The 25,940-nt window shown below is 39.6% G+C and overlaps 1 protein-coding gene across 2 annotated transcripts in view; it reads left to right on the top strand.

Moving 5' to 3' along the window:
• The first annotated feature begins 11,426 nt into the window (after positions 1-11,426).
• CHL1 (cell adhesion molecule L1 like) overlaps positions 11,427-25,940 on the top strand; it is a 214,173-nt gene continuing 199,659 nt past the window's right edge. The window contains exon 1 of one of the 2 annotated variants that reach the window (XM_064593579.1): positions 11,427-11,628. The gene's annotated coding sequence lies outside the window, so the exon portion shown is untranslated. The remainder of the gene's footprint in view (positions 11,629-25,940) is intronic. The other variant, XM_064593581.1, reaches the window with a different exon arrangement.

The raw sequence follows: 25,940 nt of genomic DNA, 5'->3' as shown, positions 1-25,940 counted from the left end.
TGCACAAAACATATAATAAACCTTTAATAAATGTTAGCCTTTATTATTGTCACTATTGTTATTAATAAAAACTGAAAGGAAAATTGCTGTAACAAAGCTTCACATGCTTAGAGCCAAGATGAGTCATCTAGAGTTATAGTGATTCAGGGAAATTGGACTGAGTCATCTAGAGTTACAATGACTCAGGAAAACTGGGCTTTTCCAGAGCCAGCCTATTGAATACCCCAGTGCAAACACAAGCCTCATGGCTGTGAGTGTTGCTGGTAAGACTGAATATGGTAGGTAATGGCCTCTAATAATAAGCTAAGACACGTGGAATTCCTCCTGTTTACAATATGGAGACATTTTAGCCTTTTTAAAAAAGAAATAAATAATATGGTGGAATCAGTGTTTTATTTTATTTTATTTTATTTATTTTTTTGAATCAGTGTTTTAAAACAACTTGAAGTGTTATAATGATCCCCTCCTTCCTGTATCCATGTCTAACCTGACCTCTATGAAGGCCAATTATGTAATTTTTCCCATTTATATAGTGCATTTTCCCAAGTGAAATAAGAATGAACTATGTCTTATTTCAGGGTTCTTATTTTTGGTATATAATAAGTATTCAGCAAATACTTGATCATTTATTGAAATATAACTTTCCTAATCAAAGCAAATTGATTTAGAAATTTCCAGATCACTTAATTTTATGAAGATATATTCATGTCCTCACTTTATTCCACGGCAACATTCTGTACCATTAAATCAAGGCTAATTTAAACTCCATGTGCTGCTTTGTCATAAGACAACAAAACTATAGATATCAGTCAAGTCATCTCCATTACTGTAAAATTAAAGTACAAAATCAGGGCACCTGGGTGGCTCAGTTGGTTAAGCGACTGCCTTTGGCTCAGGTCATGATCCTGGAGTCCCGGGATTGAGTCCCACATCGGGCTCCCTGCTCAGCAGGGAGTCTGTTTCTCCCTCTGGCCCTCCCCCCTCTCATGTGCTCTCTCTCATTCTCTCTCTCTCAAATAAATAAATAAAATCTTTAAAAAAAAATTAAAGTACAAAATCAACTGATTAAGATTCTGAGATAACAGTCTTCATGATGATTAAGAACTTGATTATTCTACCGGATTCTGCTTTTATATCAACATCACTACTGTGTTTTCCATTGTGAGAATAAATCATTGAATTTAAATGAAAATATCTTCTTTGGCTCTACTTTGGTGGTTTTGCTGTTTTGATCAAATACTATGTTTATAAAGGCCAAGGAGCTATTTAGAATTGTTTACCTCTCAGAATAAATATTTGTTTCATAACTTGGCTAGCTACTAAGCCAAGTCCATATTTACACTGGGCCTTAATGAAATGGCTATTCATAAAGAATTGGACTGTAAGTGCACTGATGCATGAGGGACAACAAATCAGCTTTAGGGGTTGCATTTGACTGGCATGAGTTGTATGTTCCAGTAATAGGAAAGCTCCCTTTGTCTTTGACACCTTGGCATTGGCCTGGCGGAGTGGTAAGGATCCTGCCTGTGCTTTCCTCAGAGCAGGATGTTACACTTCTATTCATTTTCTGAGTGTCCTGCAAGCAGTCCTGTTATCAGAGCTACATTTGAGATGAAAAGGATCCTTATTAGGGCCCATTTTGAAAATCTCCACTGGATTCCACTCTGGCAAGGATTAGGCTGTTATGAAGGCATTGAATCATTCCAACTTGAGCTATAGAAAGGAAGTATTGCTTCCTTATGGTATTCAAGATGGTCTTTGCTATTCTCAACCTTACTGCTTTCATCACCGAGAACATTCCGAAACATATTAAAGTTCCATTTATTCCAAGTATTGGAAAATTAATTATACTCGTTCAAGGAGAGGTGCCATGTTTCATGTTTATCATATGCAGATTCTGTGTGTATATACATATATATGTATGTATTGGATGATGATTCAGGTGGCATTACAGGCTACCCCTTTCTCCTAAGATAATTTATGTGAATAGTGGTATCATTAATACAATTTCACCTGATTCTTGCAGGGCCCAGGAAATGCTTGTAATTTCTGAGGTTCACAAAATTCATCTGGTTGTCAATTGCCTATGTGTGTATATTTTCCAATTCCCTTTTAAACTCTTAATGATCTTTTTCAGTTGACCACTTTGACCCCAGAATACCACAGATTTTTATTGACAGGGCTATTTATTTCTCAGGGAATGTGTAATAAAGGTATAAAAATTTGTTTTCTGGATGAAGCCTTCTTTAGTATGCATTATGTGATTTTTTTTTTTTTTCCTTTTCTCTCTCTCCATTACATCTGTCTATTTAGGGAAGTAATGCTTGCTCATGTTTTAGTCTTGTTATTTTTCTGACTTTATTATGCACTTTTCTTACTTTAATATGCACCATAGTTGCCCGGTTCAATGACACTTTCTGTATCCTTTTACTGAAGTTCAATCTCTTGGGAATCAAGAGGAAAAAGAGAGTCATCCATCTTCAACAAACATGCAAGATTATACCTACTGATAGTAGTAAGTACAAAATTGGTGATGCTCTCCACGAGTAGAATTCCATTTAACTACCAATTCCCAAGGAGGCCAAGAGTGTGAACAAAACCACAGTCACTATTTCAGAGAATGTACTGCATTTTCCTTCTTTGAGATAATTCTAACGAAGGGCTGTTTCCCCTTACATCTTAGATCACACGATGGTGAGAAAACTCTATAACTTAAAGGATAGGAGTTTATTACGGTAAGAATGAAATAGAACAAAACGGTTGGGCTTCTACAGCATTTTACGGGAAAACCTCGTCTGACCCTTCTATAAACAAATCCCTTTGGTAAAGTCCCCATTTATGTTGGTTTGCTCTGTCATTGGTGTAGAGTTATAGCTTGAATAAATTCTTCTTGAGGGTTTGAAGGTTGGCATGGGAATGCCTTTCTTTTCTAGATCTTATAATGGATGTGTGTAATTTGTCAAGTGTGGAAACATATGCCTTGCTTTATTCACAAACTTTTAGAGAAGTTAATTGCCAGCTATCACCTTCAAAATCTGGCACCAGATTTTGATATTTAAATCAGTTGAGGAAGAATTAGTCAGGAAACCTTTGCATTTTATTCCTAGTAAATACATTAATTTATTATCAAAATGAAATTTGTTTCAATAGCATTTTAAGTTTTTCAAGGCTTATTATTATGCTTCATTAAATATCTTGGTAAGCATTTTAGATTTTCACTATATCTAAATTTTGGAGTGGATGTGTGAATTAAAGACAAAACAAGGCTGCCAGATAATATCAGTTTATAAAAACTTGATTTGCATTTTATTTAGTAGCATTTAATGGAAAATTGTTTTCTGTATGTACATTAGATTTGTGGTATTTTTTTTTTAAGATTTTTATTTATTTGACAGGAGAGACACAGTGAGAGAGGGAACACAAGCAGGGGGAGTGGGAGAGGGAGAAGCAGGCTTCCCGCCAAGCAGGGAGCCCGATGCGGGGCTCGATCCCAGAACCCTGGGATCATGACCTGAGCCAAAGGCAGATGCTTAACAACTGAGCCACCCAGGCGCCCCAGATCCATGGTATTTTTGTGTATGTTAAAAAGCTTACTGTCCTCCAAATGTTTACTTCATAAAGAAAAAAGTTTGGGACTATAAAACAAACTCACTTTTATTTGTTCTGTCTTACTCTGTCTTTTAACTGGACTGTTGACACTTGTCAATGCCTTAAAAACTTACCAAAATGCATTGTGCATTCTTCTTTTATGATTTCTGGTTATTAGGTCATTATGAAAAATTAAAAATATCATCTTTCTTCTGTTCATGATATCCAACTGTTGCATAAAAGAACAGATATGATATTAGATGAAATACTATAAGATAAACCTTTTCTTGGTTCATAGTAATTGTTTCTGGTACTCATATAATCATTAGTCTCATTTTGAGAATCAAAAATGAGCTGTCTTCAAATGTATTTTTCATTGGATAAAGCGAAGAAAACATGTTTGATGTACGAGAGTTATTGTTAATTACCTTGTGTGTAAGATATTTATCAGTTAATCAGTCCTAGCTGTTTCCACCAAAAACAGTTTTCCTCTGGGCACACATAATAGAAAAACCCTATTATGCTGGGCAGAGAGGTGTTTTGTACTTCACCTTAAGCAATTCATTCAAATTTAGATCAATTTTAAGTTTTTTTTAATTTTTAAGTGGACTAGCTATATTTATTCCACTTTGTTTTCAGATGCAAATGGTTAACTATTCTGCATTCTAATCAGTAAAGAGCCTGGTGACTAAATCATAATTTAATGATCTCTTCCTAGAGAGATAATGATGCAAAATTTAGATCTGAAAAGAGGATTCTCATTTTTATCTAATTGGGCTGATCCTTCTGCAAATTCTCTGCAGGCTTCTGTAGTTGTGCTAATAATAAAACACTGGATGAAACTGACATAATGAAAGATGCTATATTTTACTCCGGAAATATAGATTATTAAAGCATGTCTTCATATATAGGATGACATTTTTGTGCATGCGGTAATGTTCATTTTCTATTGAATTAGGGGAATTGTCAGTTTTACTGGATGCAAGAGCTAGGTCTTTTGGGTTTAAACAGTCATATACTTTGAGTAAATCAAAAGAAAAATAATTTTTTATATTTACCCACCTATTTACCATTTCTAGTGCTCTTTCTTTCTTTCTAAAGATCTGAGTTTCATCTGGTATCATTTCCCCTTGGCTTTAAGAACTACTTTTAGCATTTCTTGTAGTGCAGCTCTGATGGCAATACCCTCTTTAGTTTCTTTTATCTGGAACTATGCTTATTTTGCCTTCGAACTTGAAGAATATTTTTACTGAACCTGGAATTCTAGGTTGATTTCTTTTTTTCTTTCAGCATTTTAAACTTGCTCTTCACCTGTATGCAATGTGCTGCTTTACTCTCTGTCTTCTTTCCAGGTTTTCCGTTTATCTTTGTCTTTTTAACAGCTTGATTATTGTGCACCTAGGTGGGGTTCACTTTGTATTTATCTTGCTGAAAGTTTGCTGAGATCCTTGAATCTATAAGTTTCTGGTTTTCACCACATTTGGTAAATTTTCTGGCATTATGTCTTCAAATATATATTTTTATGTCCCATATCTCTCTTCTATTGAGACACCAATTACACAAATACTAACTGTTTTGAGGCTGTATTCATTTTTCTGCCTCTCTTTCTCTCATGCTGGAAAATTTATATTGATCTAGCTTCAAGTCCACTGACTCTTTTCTCTGTCATCTCTAGACTGCTATTAAGCAAATTGAGATTTTGAAAATTATTTTTGATCTTGTATTTTTTTCAAATCTAGAATTTCCATTTGGTTCTTTTTTTAGAGATTCTATTTCTCTGCTTTGGTTTCCTAATTTTATATTCAGTGTGATAATATTTTATTTCCATGAGCATAATTATGCTTTAAATTCCTTAACAATTATGTCCAATGTGTGGATCATCTCAGGGTTGATCTCCATTGGCTTCTCTTTGAGTGCGGATCACATATATTTTATCATATGTTGAGACATCTCGATTGTTTTCTTGGTATTGTAGAGATTCTGGATTCTGTTATATTCTCCAAGTAATATCATTTTTTTTTCTTATCAGGCAATAAATATAGTTAGATCAAACTACAGTCTCCTTTGTAGTGGATTGTTGACATCTCAATTCAGTTCTTTTGGAACCTCAGCAGAGCTGTTTGGAGACTGTCCTATTAATACATATTTCAGATAGCTGAAGATTGAGCATCATTAAAACATAGAATCTGGGGCTCCCTCTCCCTGGCTCTCTCCTCTATGGGATTCCCCCTCTTACTTTTCAGTTGGTCTGGTTGTGCAAAAATCTGTTCTCACGTGAATCCACTTCCCACTGGCTATGAAGACGAATAAAGAGAACCTGGACCTAACTACCCAGTGGGGACCACAGCACTAGTTTGGGCCATGACTCTGCACACAGACCAGAAAAGTATATGGGACCTTAAGCTCACCTTCCTTACTTGTATCAAATGATGACCAGTATACTGATCTTCCATCCCTTTGCTATGTCAGGAGATGGCTTAAATAAATAACTTAGATTGGTCCATGGGAAACAAAAAAGAAAAACAAACAAAAAACACCAAAGAACTACCTGAGTGAGAAACTGGCAGAAGATAGAGGATCTAACGTCTATAAGATAAGGCAAATATTTCTTGTCAATACAAACAGGAGATTTGTTTTGACCCCTTGTTGTGGGCTTATTGTATTGTGGTATGGAGTTTAAATGCTCCATAGTCAAGATGTATTTCAGTTTCAGCTTTTAATAAACAAGAAGCTTTCATCTAGGGGCGCCTGGGTGGCTCAGTTGGTTGAGTGACTGCCTTCGGCTCCGGTCATGGTCTCAGGGTCCTGGGATCGAGCCCCACATTGGGCTCCCTGCTCAGCGGGAAGCCTGCTTCTCCCTCTCCCACTCCCCCTGCTTGTGTTCCCTCTCTCACTGTCTCTCTCTCTATCAAATAAATAAATATAATCTTTAAAAAATTAAAAAAAATAAAAGCAGCTTTCATCTCTTTGAAGACCTAAGTCTTCAAGTAAGTGTCAAGTGTCTGTGTTCTTTTCTTTTCCCTGTGGTGGTTTTGTTCTCAGGCATGCTTTGTCTAAGTGGTGCTAAGCAGCCCCCTTCTACCTTACATCATGCCTCCTGAGTAATCCTATGTTTTTTCCTCATGGTTCGAGCATACATCCCGGATGGGTCTTTCATTAACTTCTTTTGATCTGTTGCTTTTCATTGCTCTAATCACCATAGACAGAGGGATAGGGAATATGGATTCTCTACCTGTGTCACATATCTGGACCAGTGGTAGATAAGAAGTATTGGCATCAGCCTCAACTCAGCCACATAAACGTAGGAGATGTTATTTCCTAGGATTGGTTGCTGTATGGATGTCTATCAATGCTGGGCAAGCACAAAACAATGGATACCTACTATATCATCCATTCTTCTTTTTCTTGACTATTCTGAAATTGTTCTGATGACAGAGATTATAACTGTATTAATTAGGGAAAAGACTAAATAGTTATAATAAAGAAACCTCAAAAGACACTGGCTCAAATAGGGAACTTCAGTTCTTCATGGTAGTATGTGGGCTCTAATTCCTAGAGTCCTGAGGGACTCAGGATAATGGGGTTCTTTTGTCATCCTCACATGACTATTTCACTATTGTAGGCTAGCTAGAAGGAAAAAGAAGAGTGAATCTAGATTACCTTTAAGAAGATGACCTGGTAGATGCCAACAGTATTTCTCCTCATGTCCCTTTGGTGAGAAACTAGCCATGGGGCCACAATTGGTCACAAGGGTGAATGTGAAATGTAGTGTTTAGGTAGGTGGCTGTGTGGCCAGGAGAGGGGGGGAGACAGATTGCAGGGTGAGGGGTCAGGGCAAGGAGAGAAGCAACCAGCAGCCTGCCACAAGCTCTTATATTAAGGAGACCTACTGGGTCTCTCCCTTTTCTCTAATAAGTTTCCTTTATTCTGAGAATGGGAAAACAATTTCCAAAATCAACTGGACAAAATAGAAGAAAAGGATCAACTAAGACCTTCATTTTGGCTATTTGTTTCTGTAAAGATCAGCCCTTATTCTCCTGGTATCGTTCACCATCTCACTATTCAGCATTTATCTTGTTTGCTGTAGCAAAACTGGAATAAATACAATTACGTTTCAAGATGACAGTAGCCTGTCATATTCTCAAATCATACAAGAGTAAGAATATCTATATATTAATTATTAACAAGATTAAGTATACATATATTTAATATATATATTTATATATAGAGAGAGAGAATTTAGTATATATATTGAATTCTAGACCACCAACCTGTTGTACAATCTTGAGAAAACTTCTGAACCTTGCCCTCCTCAAGTATAAAAGGAAGCTATAAGAGAATATGCTATCTGAGGTACTTTTCCAGATTGAAAAGATTTTGTATTATGTTGGATATAGAGAGATTTAAATGAAATTCCCATCCTCCAAAACTAGGAAGACTTTTCCCAACAAATGAATTCATACTATAAACCTGTTCTCAGGCCTTCGAGATAAGACTTCACTGCACAGGACTTTGGAGCAAACATCAGTAGGAGAGTAAGGTGGTCATAATGGGCATTTGAGCATTTCTGACTGAAGGACAAGAAATCTTTCTTATCTTTACAAGTAATCAACAAATGCCTTAAAGCATGAGATTTGATAACACTTAGCATGATCATAACTACATAAGTATAATGTTATTAATGGCTGTGAAATTACCTAGCCCTTAAAAAAATCCAGTGAAAATATCTGGTTCCATGACCTCTTAAGGCTGAATCTCACATATTAATGATCCATGGCATGACAAAACGTTACCTTTTTATTTGTTCCAGAATGATTGCCCTTTGATTTTTAATACATGTCTTTTTGTTCTTGTATTAAAGGACAAGTTAAAGGAGTATCGACACTGTCAGTTTAACTCTGCAGAATTAATATGATCTTTTTAGCTTTCTTAATATCTAAGCTGAAGGTAGCTGCTTTGAACTTCCAAGGTTGCCTTTGAGGAGCTACCCCTCAGTGGAACATCCTGCCTTCCTTTAGGACAGTAGTTGGCCAGAAAAATCCCTGTGGATCTGTGACTATTCAGAACTGCTAGACTGAAATGCCATTTCAAAAACTACAGCTCTTCCGCTAAACAATTTTTCTAGGAACATTGCCATATCACTAGCTACTTGGCTTTGCCAAAAAGCAATACTCCTCCAATGGTCCTGGCTCTGGGAATGATACCAAATGATGGTTCAAGCTGGGGATAGGTAGTAAATCAGCAGTAAAAGCTGAAAAATACCCCGGCTCTTAATACCTTTTCTCTTTTTTCCAGATGACTGGCCTATCTCTCTCACTTTCTGCTTCTATTCATGAAAGACCTCCTTTCTCGCCTTCATTCGTGGTTTGATAGTCGTATTTTTATTTTACATGGCCTTCCTCAATTGTGAGAGATAAATTCACACCTTTCAAAGCTAATGCAACCCAATTTCCATGTGACTTGTAAGAAATCTAGTCTTTCTTTAGCACTCACGTGCAATTGTGTGATGCCTGATAGATGAGGATTGTTTGTTGAGTGAGAACTGGTCTGAACAAAGTGTCAGACAGAGGATGGGAGCCAAGAGAGGGTTTCAAAGCAGCAGCAGAAGGTAGCTTCACCAAATATCCACTCTGGTTAAAGGCTGCCTTCTGGTCTCGGGTTCCAGCCTTTCCGGAATCTGAGGCAGTGAGCTGTTTTAAGTTCTTTGGGTCAGAAAAACCTACATTTGTGGCCTGCCTTTGGAAATGTATCAAAAAAAAAAAAAAAAAAAAAAAGAACCTATCCTTGGAGATAACATCTATGAGGTATTTTTTGGATGTGGAAATTTAAGTCATCTGCTTCTATTTTGCATTTCTTTAAAAAGTTTTATTTAGCTGGCTAAAATTCTTTCTTTTAAATTCTTTTTTCCTTTTTTGGTGAATCATTGTCTTCCCTCTTCCCTTTCTCTTTCCTTTCTTCCCTTTTTCCTTATGTACTTTTCCTTCCTCCTCACTTCAAATTTATTTGCCTGGGGTAGAGTATATTGTATATATACAGACTTAATGGCTGTCCCTAGTAAGCTTTGGGCTTACTATTGGGCTATTAGTTTCTCATTTATACGCAGTGTCAGAGACTCAGAAGTATGCTATTTCCCTCTCAAGAAAACTCATTTTTAAGAACTGACCCTTCATCTTTTTGTTTCAGGTATTATGCCTTGGTATTCTTTAATATATTTTTGGATATTTGACTTAAAAAGAAGCAGCTAGCCTTGTCTATTGTGTTTTCCACTGTACCCTAGCACCTTGAACAATGACTGATAAATACTAGGATCTCTCTCCCTCTCTCTTTTTATATATCTTTTCATAATGATCCTAATGTCAAACAAACAAATCATAGAGAAAAGAAGAGCTGTATGTTGAAGAGTATTCTGTTGGTCTGGCCAGGATTGAATTTTGAGTCTTCTGGTCAGAGAATGCTTATCCAGAAGGTGGTCAGCTTCTGAGTTCAACTCAGCTTTGTGTCTCCTTGACCTTGGAAATGTTTTCCTATGTTTTCCCTCTTGAAATTTCATTCAATATTCTATCTTTGTTTCTACTTTAGAAAACATGCCATGTGAATAATGATGCCTCGGGCAAAGAAATTACTCTAGCAGTACAATTTAAACTCAGGACAAATCCTGCCCTCACTTGCATTTGCAGTTTGCAATGCAGTCAGTAAGAATTGGGCCCACACATGAACTGACAGAATCAGGGCTCCAAGGTTAGCAATTATTAAAGTTTAAAAGTCCATTAATTCATTTTCAAAATATTTTATTCAGTTGCTTCTGAAGCAGAATTCTGAATTGCCTTCCCTCTAGCTGCTACTATAGTGGTAACCCACTCTGAGGGGAGCTCACAGCTCTAAATGTCCTCATTGTTCAATGTACAAGATGAGAACAAAACCAGACTGTAAAGTTAATCTTACTGCTTTAGTGGAGTAAAAATTAGAAGTCAATGATTCTCCTGCCATCAGAGAGAACTTAAACAGAATTTTTTTAAGTGGCATTGTGTGAAAAATTTGGAAAATATGATCATGGAGTGAAAAAAAAATGAAAGGGGTGTATAAATAACTGCAAAAGCCTGTAACTTTCCCAAATTAATTTTGGAATCCTAAAATAAAATTTACATGTTTTGGTGTAATTGATAAGGCATCAGAAATGGCCTTTTGCAGTGGAAATAAGCACACAGGGCTTTCTTCTACCCTCTAATAGCGAATTAATACAGAATAAATAGGAAAAACTTTACAGAACAATGTGGTAAAATTAGACTGTAAGTGTTAAAACAAAAATTAAAAAAATGTTTAACAGTGAAAGGTGCCCAAATTTATGTATGTAATCATTTGTTAGCTTATCGTAGTAGCATCTTTTGTAAATTAAGTAGGCAACCTCATCACACCCATAAATAAGGAAGGAAAGCAAAAAGAATATTTTTAATAGGTACATGGCACCACACCCTTCCAACATGCAGCAATGAAGGAAATCCAGACCGGCGACCCGTGTCTGGAATATGTACTGAGTGAAACCATCGGGAGGGGGAGGGTTTTTTTTTTTTTTTTTTAATTCGTTTTTGCAGATAAAAGGGACAGCGATCCTACCTCTTTTGACCATAGATGTTGAAAATGACGAGCGAAGTTTTGGCTTCGTCCCTTGCTTTTTCACCATGAAATAAAAGTCTTAAGCCTGTAGCTCTCCCTGTCCTTAAGGGAGCGTGCAAAGGGAGGGAAAATAAGCGGCGTGGGTGAGGGGTGGCGGAGCGCAGCCGAGGAAGAGAGGAGAGGCGCTAGCCAGCCTCCGCCCGGAGGGCGTGGATCCGAGCGCAAGCCAGAACAGGTCCAGCGCTCTCGCGGCCGCGGCCACGGCCAGCGGCGGGAGGGGCCCGGCGGGATCTCAGCCGGCAGACCCGCGTGTGGATCAGCTGCAAGCGGCCGGCAAGAAACTCCCCTGGATCCGCTCGGAGCTGCTGGGCACCGCGCGTCCCTCTCCCGCAGCAAGCCAGCTAGGGGGAGAAGTTTCCCTGAGGGAAGGTACGGAACAGATCTAAAGCCAAAGACGGCTCAGGTGTGTCTGGGTGGGGGTTAATTTGCATCTGTTTTGCTAGCCCTACGGCTTCTCCCAGTTCGCCCCGTAGCCAACTCTTTGGGCGCGATGGAAGGCGGATTAAGGGTTTGCTGCTGGGAGGGGTCAACTCAGCGTGGATAGGAAATGGTGCGCAATCAGGGCTCCATCCTTGCCTAAAGCCCTAACCCGGGAAGAGACACCCCCTTTCCCCGCCCCGCCCCCTGGTGGCTGAGGGTGGATTCAAACACAGCTCCGTGTCAGTCGGACAGAGTGAACCCGCTACACGAATGCTCCAGCTCCCACTTCCTCCGCGTGGTTACGGGTACGTTAACCCTCTGTCTTTCCTCCAGCCTCCCCCCACCCCCCACTGCCCCCGACCCTCTGGCGAGCATTCCAGACCCTCCTGGAGATTGCAGCCCTCTCCCCAGTAGGGGGTCGGAGGTCTGCCTGGGTTTGGGGTCAGTCCTGGTCGCACTCCTCCCTGCCCCTGACCATCTCTTGTGTCGTAGGGCAATGTTCTCTCCCGCACCCCACCCCACCCCTATCTTGCTCCCATTCTCAGGGGAGGATTCCAGGTACTGGTTGGGGTTCGGTGTAGCCGCCAGCTTGAAAGGGGAGATCTGTGCACAGCAGGGTTGGAGGGCGGCGTGAAAACGGGAAGGTTAAGGAGTTCCACCGTGGGGGCTAGAGGCCAGGCCGGGGGCGTGGTTGCCATGGCTCCTTGGTAGCCGAGCTGGTGGAGCTAGAGATGCCAGTCACGGATGGTCCCTTCTTCTTTGTGCCTCTCTCTCTTTCTCTCTCTCTTTTTTTTTTTTTTTTTGAGTAAGAGTGTGCGTGGGGAGAGAGAAAGTGATTAATTTGGAGAGCAGGGATTGGAGCCTGGAGGCTGGGAGGCTGGGGAACGCTGGCCCCTTGATTCTCACTCCTCTTGCACGCTGTGTGAGGCGCACTTTCTCAGTCAGGGGCAGGGCTGAGGAATTCCTGCGAAAGCCCAGGGGCCGAAGAAGCCGCTGTCGCGCGGGCCCAGGTACCCACGTCCGGAGCCGCGCCTTGGGGCGAGCGCGGGGTGGGTGGTCCGGCTGTCAGCCGGGAAGGCGGGCTGGGGAGCGGGTAGAAGGCGAGAGGCGAAGGGCAGGTGTCTAGTGGCACAGCAGGGCGGCGCGGCGGGGAGGGAGCCCGCGGCTTAGCCTTCCTTATGCGACGGTCGCTGGGGTTCGGCCCCGCCCTGGAGAACCGCGGAGGAGCCTCCAGGCCCCGCAAGCGGCCACCTGGGCACGCGCGTGCGCGACGACGAGCTCTCCGGAACGCCCGTGGGGGCGGGGGGCATGTGCGCGTGCGCGCGGAGGGGGGCAACTGGTGAGCCGCCTGGGCTCGCGCCGGGCGGTCTCTCGAGGCGCCCAGCCGGGTTCCAGCTCCAGCTCCGGCGTCTCTGTGATGTGGGATTTTGGGCGAGCCACTTAACTACTCCGTGCCTCGGTTTCCCCTTCTAAATAATAGAGATAATATCGATACCTTGCTTATTAGGTTTTTGCAGGACTGTAATGAGATAATCCGAGAAGACAGTTTAGCTTCGTGTTTATGCTTAATAAACACCCTCAGTTAGTTATGGTTGCTGATGGCGTTACTGTTATTACTGATTAATCCTCAATTTAATTAGATATGGGCCCTTCTCAATTCTCCGCATCTTTATAGAAGGCAAAATACTGTGTTTTCTAATTTTGGAGAGTGTCAATGGATATTAAGTATTACTGCCCCGTACAACTCCTACATAGCTCTGGATGGCAGCAGATTGGAAGATAGAAACTGACCAACTGCTGGTCACGCTGGCTTGTCAGTACATTGACGGAGAGAGAAGCTTAGACAGCTATTTGGGGAAACTTAGTGATAAGGGGGAAAAAGGACTTTATTCTACAGCTGTGTGTGTAAGACTCTATTTCCTCTTTCACAGGCTGATGTTGCAGTTGTGACATCAACATCACAAGAGGCTGAAATTAATTTCAGTCTTAATTTCAGTCTTAATTTCAGTCTCTTGTGATGAACCACCCTATGGCTTTCATAATTTAACTTGGTTCTAGGGCGTAGTGTATAACCCAGCTTTCCATTTTATGGCCTTAAGTGCTGTGGTGGATTTACCTCTAGTAAAGGCAGAGAGCATAGTGTATCTGGATGGCAGCAGATTGGAAGATATAAACTGACCAACTGCTGGTCACGCTGGCTTGTCAGTACATTGACGGAGAGAGAAGCTTAGACAGCTATTTGGGGAAACTTAGTGATAAGGGGGAAAAAGGACTTTATTCTACAGCTGTGTGTGTAAGACTCTATTTCCTCTTTCACAGGCTGATGTTGCAGTTGTGACATCAACATCACAAGAGGCTGAAATTAATTTCAGTCTTAATTTCAGTCTTAATTTCAGTCTCTTGTGATGAACCACCCTATGGCTTTCATAATTTAACTTGGTTCTAGGGCGTAGTGTATAACCCAGCTTTCCATTTTATGGCCTTAAGTGCTGTGGTGGATTTACCTCTAGTAAAGGCAGAGAGCATAGTGTATCTGGATGGCAGCAGATTGGAAGATATAAACTGACCAACTGCTGGTCACGCTGGCTTGTCAGTACATTGACGGAGAGAGAAGCTTAGACAGCTATTTGGGGAAACTTAGTGATAAGGGGGAAAAAGGACTTTATTCTACAGCTGTGTGTGTAAGACTCTATTTCCTCTTTCACAGGCTGATGTTGCAGTTGTGACATCAACATCACAAGAGGCTGAAATTAATTTCAGTCTTAATTTCAGTCTTAATTTCAGTCTCTTGTGATGAACCACCCTATGGCTTTCATAATTTAACTTGGTTCTAGGGCGTAGTGTATAACCCAGCTTTCCATTTTATGGCCTTAAGTGCTGTGGTGGATTTACCTCTAGTAAAGGCAGAGAGCATAGTGTATCTGGATGGCAGCAGATTGGAAGATATAAACTGACCAACTGCTGGTCACGCTGGCTTGTCAGTACATTGACGGAGAGAGAAGCTTAGACAGCTATTTGGGGAAACTTAGTGATAAGGGGGAAAAAGGACTTTATTCTACAGCTGTGTGTGTAAGACTCTATTTCCTCTTTCACAGGCTGATGTTGCAGTTGTGACATCAACATCACAAGAGGCTGAAATTAATTTCAGTCTTAATTTCAGTCTTAATTTCAGTCTCTTGTGATGAACCACCCTATGGCTTTCATAATTTAACTTGGTTCTAGGGCGTAGTGTATAACCCAGCTTTCCATTTTATGGCCTTAAGTGCTGTGGTGGATTTACCTCTAGTAAAGGCAGAGAGCATAGTGTATCTGGATGGCAGCAGATTGGAAGATATAAACTGACCAACTGCTGGTCACGTTGGCTTGTCAGTACATTGACGGAGAGAGAAGCTTAGACAGCTATTTGGGGAAACTTAGTGATAAGGGGGAAAAAGGACTTTATTCTACAGCTGTGTGTGTAAGACTCTATTTCCTCTTTCACAGGCTGATGTTGCAGTTGTGACATCAACATCACAAGAGGCTGAAATTAATTTCAGTCTTAATTTCAGTCTTAATTTCAGTCTCTTGTGATGAACCACCCTATGGCTTTCATAATTTAACTTGGTTCTAGGGCGTAGTGTATAACCCAGCTTTCCATTTTATGGCCTTAAGTGCTGTGGTGGATTTACCTCTAGTAAAGGCAGAGAGCATAGTGTATCTGGATGGCAGCAGATTGGAAGATATAAACTGACCAACTGCTGGTCACGCTGGCTTGTCAGTACATTGACGGAGAGAGAAGCTTAGACAGCTATTTGGGGAAACTTAGTGATAAGGGGGAAAAAGGACTTTATTCTACAGCTGTGTGTGTAAGACTCTATTTCCTCTTTCACAGGCTGATGTTGCAGTTGTGACATCAACATCACAAGAGGCTGAAATTAATTTCAGTCTTAATTTCAGTCTTAATTTCAGTCTCTTGTGATGAACCACCCTATGGCTTTCATAATTTAACTTGGTTCTAGGGCGTAGTGTATAACCCAGCTTTCCATTTTATGGCCTTAAGTGCTGTGGTGGATTTACCTCTAGTAAAGGCAGAGAGCATAGTGTATCTGGATGGCAGCAGATTGGAAGATATAAACTGACCAACTGCTGGTCACGCTGGCTTGTCAGTACATTGACGGAGAGAGAAGCTTAGACAGCTATTTGGGGAAACTTAGTGATAAGGGGGAAAAAGGACTTTATTCTACAGCTGTGTGTGTAAGACTCTATTTCCTCTTTCACAGGCTGATGTTGCAGTTGTGACATCAACATCACAAGAGGCTGAAATTAATTTCAGTCTTAATTTCAGTCTTAATTTCAGTCTCTTGTGATGAACCACCCTATGGCTTTCATAATTTAACTTGGTTCTAGGGCGTAGTGTATAACCCAGCTTTCCATTTTATGGCCTTAAGTGCTGTGGTGGATTTACCTCTAGTAAAGGCAGAGAGCATAGTGTATCTGGATGGCAGCAGATTGGAAGATATAAACTGACCAACTGCTGGTCACGCTGGCTTGTCAGTACATTGACGGAGAGAGAAGCTTAGACAGCTATTTGGGGAAACTTAGTGATAAGGGGGAAAAAGGACTTTATTCTACAGCTGTGTGTGTAAGACTCTATTTCCTCTTTCACAGGCTGATGTTGCAGTTGTGACATCAACATCACAAGAGGCTGAAATTAATTTCAGTCTTAATTTCAGTCTTAATTTCAGTCTCTTGTGATGAACCACCCTATGGCTTTCATAATTTAACTTGGTTCTAGGGCGTAGTGTATAACCCAGCTTTCCATTTTATGGCCTTAAGTGCTGTGGTGGATTTACCTCTAGTAAAGGCAGAGAGCATAGTGTATCTGGATGGCAGCAGATTGGAAGATAGAAACTGACCAACTGCTGGTCACGTTGGCTTGTCAGTACATTGACGGAGAGAGAAGCTTAGACAGCTATTTGGGGAAACTTAGTGATAAGGGGGAAAAAGGACTTTATTCTACAGCTGTGTGTGTAAGACTCTATTTCCTCTTTCACAGGCTGATGTTGCAGTTGTGACATCAACATCACAAGAGGCTGAAATTAATTTCAGTCTTAATTTCAGTCTTAATTTCAGTCTCTTGTGATGAACCACCCTATGGCTTTCATAATTTAACTTGGTTCTAGGGCGTAGTGTATAACCCAGCTTTCCATTTTATGGCCTTAAGTGCTGTGGTGGATTTACCTCTAGTAAAGGCAGAGAGCATAGTGTATCTGGATGGCAGCAGATTGGAAGATATAAACTGACCAACTGCTGGTCACGCTGGCTTGTCAGTACATTGACGGAGAGAGAAGCTTAGACAGCTATTTGGGGAAACTTAGTGATAAGGGGGAAAAAGGACTTTATTCTACAGCTGTGTGTGTAAGACTCTATTTCCTCTTTCACAGGCTGATGTTGCAGTTGTGACATCAACATCACAAGAGGCTGAAATTAATTTCAGTCTTAATTTCAGTCTCTTGTGATGAACCACCCTATGGCTTTCATAATTTAACTTGGTTCTAGGGCGTAGTGTATAACCCAGCTTTCCATTTTATGGCCTTAAGTGCTGTGGTGGATTTACCTCTAGTAAAGGCAGAGAGCATAGTGTATAATCATTCCTCCCAAGCTCCTGAATATTGTCAGTGAATAAATGGAGACAAATAGTTATTTCTTGGCAAGTGTGAGTACTGGCTATGGCAGTTCATTAAAAATCTCTTTCTGGGCATGTTTTTACCCACATTACTGCAGAAGAGTAGGACTGTGATGATTAATACATGTTTTTTAGATTGTTCTCTGTTGCATCTATACTTATGGGTCCTTTAAAGAAAAGACTGCAGATGTTTATTGCTACCTCATGGCTTTATTATGTGCTCCAACTTACCTGATGATGAGCAAAAAAACATCCCATGGACCTAACTGTAAGAATGACAGGATTTGATATTGCACATAATGTATTTATTACCTTTAAATTAATTAATCCCATTTACTGGATTGGTTTTAAATACAGTTTAAAAATATCATTTGCTTATTAAAATATAGTTGTGTCCTGGTGGATCTGAAGCAAGTAAAACTGGACATACGTTCCCATCACAAAGTTCCTTAAGACTTTCACAAAATAGACCTGACTTTGGAAAATATTTGCTGGATTAAATATAGTTTACTTTTGAAAATTCTGAAGATAGGTTGTTTGACCCAAAATTGCTTTGTGGAAATAATTAGTCTGGTTCATTTTTTTTTTTTTAAATGGAGAATTAAATAAGGTTAATGATCAAGACTGATTTATGATTCTGCTAGGTTTTGTTGTTGCTGTTTTTAATTTCATAAAGGAAAATTAAGTAATAGAGGGGGCTGGATGGCATTAGATTTGAAGGAATGAGTGTCAGGAAGCCCTGTGAATATCAATTCAGATAGTAGAGTATTGCTTTAAGTTTGACTTTTGCATGACAACACCCCCTTCTTCACAGTGAATATGTCATCTTTAAAAGGTACCTTGAGGAATTGGTGTGACAGCTTGCCTGAAATTCATGTGATCATTTACATATTGTTTCCCAGGAGCATTGGCATTAAATGTTTCATTTGTTGGAAATTATTTCGCCCTTTGATTTATGACACCCAACAGTGCCATGGTGTCTAATACATTTTAGAAACAAAAATTTAGCTTTTCACTCTTTTGTATTTTCCCCTGAAAATCTAAGCAGTAGTGCACATGGAAAGCTTAAGTTAGGCCAAAGACAAAGGGTGACATAGAAAACGGTGACAGATCTGGAATTTGGGGAGCTAATTGACATGCAAAGGTATAAGCTAGAGGAGGAAGTTGTCTCTATACTAAGGCTGTTTTCAATGATGTGCTGTATTATCTGATTCAATCAGTGTTGCTTGTGATTTTTTCAAACCGAGACCGAGAATACTATATTTTCAATTATGAGCATTTTGATTACAGCTTCATTGTAACTAATTCAGTCTGAAGAGAATGCAATTATTATGGTGATTTACATACAATATGCTAAGTTAACACAGCTAATGAGTGAAAGCATAATATTCTTTCTATTCATTCCTGGAAAAATATTGTGCTAAGCATTCTTTCAAAGAAAAGATTACATTATTAGCCAGCATTTTATGTCTACCTACAGGTAGAATTGGCTTTGAGCCATTTTCTCTGCTATTGAAGTGAAATCTCTCACATTTTGGCGACCATGACTCTCCCCCTCTTTGGGGTGCGAGGGAAGAATGGAAACAATTCCCAATTTAATTAGATATGGTGCTTTCTCATTTCTCCACATCTTTATTGGAGGAAAGATTCTGTACTTTCTAATTTTGGAGGCTGGTTAACACCTTAAACATTACTAATTACTGCAGTTTATTTTATGTGTGTCGCAATAGTGTAGTTAGTTAATTATAGCTTTCTCATTAGCACCATGTAGAGAATAATGAATTAACACATCCCTTTGATCGAAAGAACATCTAAGTTTATCTTCTGAGAATAAAAGTGTTATTGTGTTACCGAAAGTCACTATAATTTTCCCAAGAAACAAATTGGTTGGAATTCTCTAGCACTGGGATTGGAAGCTTGATGAATGAGTTGGATTGATCACAAACAAGAGGGAGTAGAGCTGTGGTTGCTTGGCAACCTAACATTATTCTGCAATTTTTTCTGGTATATTTATCCAGTAAACTAGAAAATTCTGTTTTGTTAACGAATGTTTTTAGTCAGTGCACAAATAGACCATAACTGATTGAGATTTTATGTATTGTGGATAAAAAATGATCCTGCTTACCTTCCTATTGTGTTTAGATAAAAATACAAAGAGAATGCATATTCTGTTTTCAGTTTTTAAAATTTTCTGTGAAAAAAATGTTATTTTCATTTCATAATAGCTTGTTCCTACCAAGAGGTTACAATTTGTTTATCTCTTTGGAAATCAAATTGTTAGGAATATGTATGTGTCTATGTGTATATTTATACATAATAAGAATCAGAGAGTTTGAACTGAGATGAATTCTTCAAAAATTGTGGTTTGCTGGTTGAACTGACAATTTAGGTAAATTTAAGAAGGCATAAATATCCAATCCAAATGATGCTGGCAGATGATGGAATAATATATGTATTAAATATGGCAACTGTATAAATGTATGCTCTTCTTTAAACAGGGTTTCTTTTCCTGGTGGTTTTAATTGTTCTCCCTTCTGACGTTTGGGTGCATCTCATTTTCCCCAATAGTTGCAAAGTAGGAGCTAAGCAAAACCATCAGCTGCCCATCTTCTAATCCAACTCTCCTTAACTCCAGGGACTACAGCGTACCACTTTCCCATTCAGCCTGTGAATTTTAGTGCGCATCAAAATTCCCTTCTCATATCTTTTTTTAATTAAAAAAAAAATTTTTTTTTTTAAAGATTTTATTTATTTTTCAACAGAGAGAGAGAGACAGTGAGAGAGGGAACACCAGCAGGGGGAGTGGGAGAGGGAGAAGCAGGCTTCCCACTGAGCAGGGAGCCCGATGTGGGACTCGATGCCAGGACCCTGGGATCATGACCTGAGCTGAAGGCAGACGCTTAACGACTGAGCCACCCAGGCGCCCTCCCTTCTCATATCTTAACATTCTTGAGCACACGTTCCATTTTATGCATCTCATAAACCTTATATTGTCTGGCACCGTGAGAAGCAAACTGGTGCACTAGCTAGAGTAATCAGGCTGCCTGGGTTCCAAATCAAAGTCCGCTAACTCCTTGGTGTGTGACCTTGGCTAAGTCATTTTAATCTAACACTGATTTCTTCTATGGAGTGGAGGTTAATATCCATGCCCAGCCTGTGTGCATTATTGTGAACATTATAGGGAACAATCTTTATAGACAGCTTAGTAGAACTTACTAAGCACTCAATTAATTCTGGCTTTTAATTATAATAATTATCCATCTATTCCACATTCAGTCTATGAATGGATAGAGAGATGTGCTTCTGCATGTGTGTGTGTGTGTGTGTATCCCTTTGCATGTGAATAAGTGTGAACCGTCATCATGGCACAATCAAATGGAAAATTGTTGATACCTACGTCAGTTATGCATGCATATAGTAGTAGTGATTGTTCAACGTATTTGAAAGATCCCAAGAGTACTGGTTCTCAGTTTGAACTGAAAGGAGAACCACCTGTAGAGCTTTTTAAAAACTACCAACCCAGATGAATTCCATCAGAATCCCTGGGGATGGTAACTAAGACTTGTGGATTTTTGAAAGCTCCTGGTGAGAGTAATGTACCTGGAGGGTTGAGTACCACCGACTTAGATTGGGGTAGATGTTCTTGAAGATCATGTTGGCCTGATGCATTGATTTGCAGTTACCTCGGTGTCATGAAACGTGGTTGGAAAAGAAAGAAAAAAAAAAGCTTTGGCAAACCTCTGAGGTTTTTCTTACTAATTCCTTTGGTTTAAACAGCATTTTATTCTCTGAAGAGCTCAAATGCACTTTTCATTTACTGTGTATTATTTCATTTCTCAGCCAAATGTCTCTATGAAGATGGTAGGAAAGAAGTCATTATCTTGATTTTGCAGATGAACGGAATGAGCCATACTGAAATTAAGTGATTTGATTAGATTCATACATTTAGAACAGACCCAGATACCAAGATTCCTGTGACTTTGAGTCTGAATGTTTCTCTTTTGCTTTGAGATTTCAAGTGAGATAGAGAGAGAATTATTTTTTTAGGACTAAATAGTTGTGTAAGAAAAAGTTGTATAGATGTGAATTTCCACCTTTCTTGTAAGTATGCATTGCAACAAAAAGCAGAACTTTTTTTTTTTTCCTGAAGAAGAGGCACCATAGTCTATTTAGGATCCAAACTAATGTCCTTTAGACTGAACCTAGCCTACATATGTGTTTTATTTGGCCCAAGGAGTGTTTAAGAAGTATTTCAGCCAACATTTAAAACCCAGGGACTTCACATAAAAATTCATACTTCTGACTTATCTTTAAAAATGTGATGTCCTCACAGTATTGAACCTGAGTGTCCGGAGAGTTCCATTGGCTGGAAGTGGGTAGCGTGTCCCCTTGACAGTTTTAAAGGACCCAGAGTTTTATGTTTTCTCTGAGTAAGATTTGGTCTCCTTTTGCTTTTACTTTTATTTTTTCTTATGTAAAAGCATACTCCGAGAGGCAATTGAAGGGAGTTTCAAGAAGGGACCACATCTTTTTGGACAGGCTTGAGGGAAACCAACAAGGGCTGCCAAAGAGCCATTATTGCCCCTCATCCAGTGGGACAGTGCCAAGAGAAGTTACTAAGGAGGTGAGAGCAGTAGGCCTGGGAAAGGCTGCCAGCCAGGACCTGTAAAGAAACAGCCACAGTCAAGTGGCAGATGCAGACCACCTGCTCCTTCCTCGGAGTGGCCAAACTTGACCAGGAGTCAGATGGCAGGGGAACCTGGTTGAAGTGGTCTGCGGAGATGGTTCCCTCTGCACAGAGTAGGATGGAAGAAGGTGGAGAACGGATCGGAACCTGAGGTTAATGGAGAATATCCAGCACACCTTAAGCCTTAAAATTTATAGAATGCAGGTAATGGGGAAGGAGAAAGTCTGAATTGCCAAAAGTAGAACAAAATGGAAAATCATTAAATTTGTGTTCAGAGCCATCTTCCTCTACTTTCCTTTGTCATTCTGTGCCCTTCGTTCATTGCCCTAGATGGGCATGCTCCCATTTAGAGGTGGGTTTCTGCTGCAGTCTCCAAACCTCCAGACAGTTCTGTCCATTCTCCTGTATAATCTCTTTCCAAGATGAGAGCTGAGACAGCAGAGAGACTGATGCAAAAGGCATATTATAGCTTCTATGGTAAAAGGTTTGCATTTTTAGCAGAGGTTCTTCCCTAACAAAAGCTTTTGCTGCAAGTGGTAAATTTGATGCTAAGGATTGCAGGTGTTAATGCCTGTAAAGTGGAAATACCCTCAAATAACAGTCTGACAGCTTAAAGTCACTGTAATCTGGACATTTGAATCTCCGGAGGGGTATCCCTCTTCTTTGGCATAGTGGTATCGGGGTGAAGAGGATGAAGCAATAATCAGGGATGCATTGGTAGCATACTGATATGAGGCATTTGTGTTCCCTGGGGCTAAGGGATGTAATTCACAGTGTAATGGAAGGCAAGTAGGTAAGAAAAATGTGGTGATTTTTGATCATTTGATGCAGTTGGAGTTGATTGTGAATTCAGTTCATTACTGCATCAAAGACCTTTGCTAAAGAATGTAAAGTGACAGAATATCAGCTTATTATGGGATGTTTTGTGTACTGATGTGTTCAAAGGAAATAACACATCTCATGAAAAATTTCAAGGGGAAGACCTTTTCTGACACACTCAACACTACATTTCCATCCATTCAGAAGATTACTTTTGAAGATTTCTATTGAAAAATTATAATGTCTTGCAATATTTAGACGCTTTCAGCATTTTAGAGATTTTTTTTCCTTATCATCTTGCTTGACTTTTACAGTTACATGATGAACAAAAAGGGACAAGTTGTTAGCCCATTTTATAGATGAAAAAACAAGCAGGGTCTGATAACTGGTTAGGCAGTGTTTGTGAAACCAGAATTAAGGCTCAGATATCCTGAATTGTGATCCAGTTCATAGCCCACACTACTGCTTTTAGATGTTCTTATTTACTTATTTTTGAGATTTATTTATTTATTTGAGAGAGAGAAAGCAGATAGGGGGAGGAGTAGAGAGAGAGAGAGTCCCAAACTGACTCCCGTGCTAAGCGCGGAGCCCAGAGTGGGGCTCGATCTTACGACCCTGAGATCATAACCTGAGCCAAAACTCAGAGTCAGTTGCCTAACTGACTGCACCACCCAGGCGCCCCTAGATTTTATTTGAAACAAAAGAGAAATGTGTTATAGCTGATGAATTAAAAAAAAAAAAAAAATCAGAGTTAATGTATAAACTGAAGGATGTAATGAGTCTAGGGGAAATATTGAAAACATTACCAGTTATATTTCCAAGGCTGAATGTAGCCCTGCCCAAAGATAAGGAAATTTGATTTTCCATAGCTTCTTTAATTCTATGATATATTGATTGACTGATTGACTGATTGATTGATCGTAGGTCCTATGATATACTGACAAGTCATTTAAAAAGCTTTTATTGAATAATTGTTTTATACTAGAGACAGGACTAAGGCTGTGCCAGGCTGATGTTTAAATAGCTACCACTTACTGCATGTTTATAATAATATTTTGCATTCTCTGCATCAGTGATTTGTGTAAAGTACTATTATTATAATACCCATTTTAAGCTGGATGACATAGACTTAGTGGGCTTTTTTTCCAAGGTCATCCTGTATGGCTTAGAAGTGGCAGAGCCAGGACTCACCGGGACTCAAACTCAGAAGTATCTGAGTCCCAGCCCCAAGCCCCTAACTGCCACCCTGTGTTCCCTTTGAGTCTCTCATACACTTTCTGCACCCTGTGTCAGTTCAGGGTGCTATAACAAAGTACCATAGCAGAGTGGCTTATAAACAACAGAAATTTATTCCCTATAGTTCTGGAGACTGGAAGTCTGAGACCAGGGTGCCAGCATGGTCTTCTTGTGAGGACCTTCTTCCGGGCTGACTTCTCTCTGTATCTGCCCCACAAGAATGGCAGGAACACAAGAGAGCTCTCTGGATCTTTTATCAGGGAATTAATCCCACTCATGAGGGCTTCACCTCATGAACTAATTACCTACCAGAGGCCATAGTTCCAAATATCATCACATTGGAATTTGGGTCTCAACATATGAATTTTGGGGGAAGCTCAAACATTTAGTCCTTTGCATGTCCTTTCTCTTCTCTCTTGGACTCCATTCCCCAGGTGTGCAGTGTCCATCGGTGCCCCCCTGAGGAGCAGGATTCTCTCGCTATAGTCTTCATCAAGAGCTAGCACCCGTCTCTGTTGTTTATCCAAATTTACCTGTTCTGTGTTACACTATCTCAGTTAAACATGTGGAAAAATAGATACAAAGGATTCCTCTTAAGGTATTTCCCGAAAATGCATACTTATCCCAGGAATGGCAGCATTTAAAAAGACTATTTAAAAGCTTTAATGCAAATAATTCATTGTGAGGGACTTCCATGTGGGAGATACATTGGGAGAGGAGGACATTTGTGTTCTCTCCAAAATTTTGTCATGAAAGCATTTGATGCCTGATTCTTTCTATAACAGTCCCTGGACACCAGTATATGTAAAATTCAACCTTTACCCTCCCCAAAGTTTGCTTGCCCTTATTACCATTTCTTGTTTCTTGGCAGAAATGTTTCTGTTGCTCTGTCATATCAATATGCATGGATTTCCCTCACGTCTGGATGTTATATATAACCAATTGCATTACACGGTTGGCATTTCCACAAAGGTGTGAGTATCTGCCACTCCAGATTAATATAGAAATCGTTGGCAATGGCAGATGTCATATACCAGCCTGACTGTTCTTGAAAATGACACCTATCAATATGATGGCACTATCTTTATTAACAGCTGTCAATTAAGATAAGGATTTGAAGGAAAAAAAAAATTCAGTGCTATTCTAGGCATGGTCAATGTATTTGGGATTTTGAGAGGTAGTTGGTGTTTTGGTTTGGAGTGTTTAGAAGCAAATGCTATTATTATCTTTTAATGTGCAAAATATAAGTAGCATTCTCAGATGCTGAGGAATTCCAACTCCTTTTTCTATAATAGAGGCAAAAATGTTTGCTTTCTGCTTTGGCTAGACAGCCAGTCCCATTTCTTTGGACTTGATGGAATGGATTTGCTATAGGACTTTTGTCTGACCCACGTCTCCTTCTCTAGAGCACAGTACTTGGCGGCTTCTCAAGAAATACATCTGTTTTTGTGTTATAAATCCAGAGACTTTCTAAACTTGTTCTGTAAAATGCATCTGATGACTTAATGGAGAATTCATTTATTAGATTAAAATATTTAAGGCATTGTACAATGGCAAGAAATTGAAAACATTGCCCACAGTGGTAAGCAAACAAACAAAAATAATAACAATTTTAACATCTATAGAGTACATCAGAATGAATAATAGGCTCTTTGGATTATTTACTATTGTTCACTAATTTGAGATGTATACTATTTTCCATAAAGGAGATCTGAGTGAATGAATAAAAATAGAAAGCCCAAATAAAGATGTTTAAGTGTGACCTTGATTCCATTTTGCTTTGTAATCTCTAGCAATTAATTCTCAGTGGGGCTAGATTTCTCAACAGACCACTTTTTCCATGTATAGAAGCTT

The sequence above is a fragment of the Mirounga angustirostris genome, unplaced genomic scaffold, assembly GCF_029215605.1.
Source record: "Mirounga angustirostris isolate CCGP_5_RB_7025 unplaced genomic scaffold, mMirAng1.0.hap1 SCAF_1, whole genome shotgun sequence".
NCBI lineage: Eukaryota > Metazoa > Chordata > Mammalia > Carnivora > Phocidae > Mirounga > Mirounga angustirostris.
Note: the sequence above shows the minus strand (reverse complement) of the source record. Positions and strands in the feature narration are given on the sequence as shown.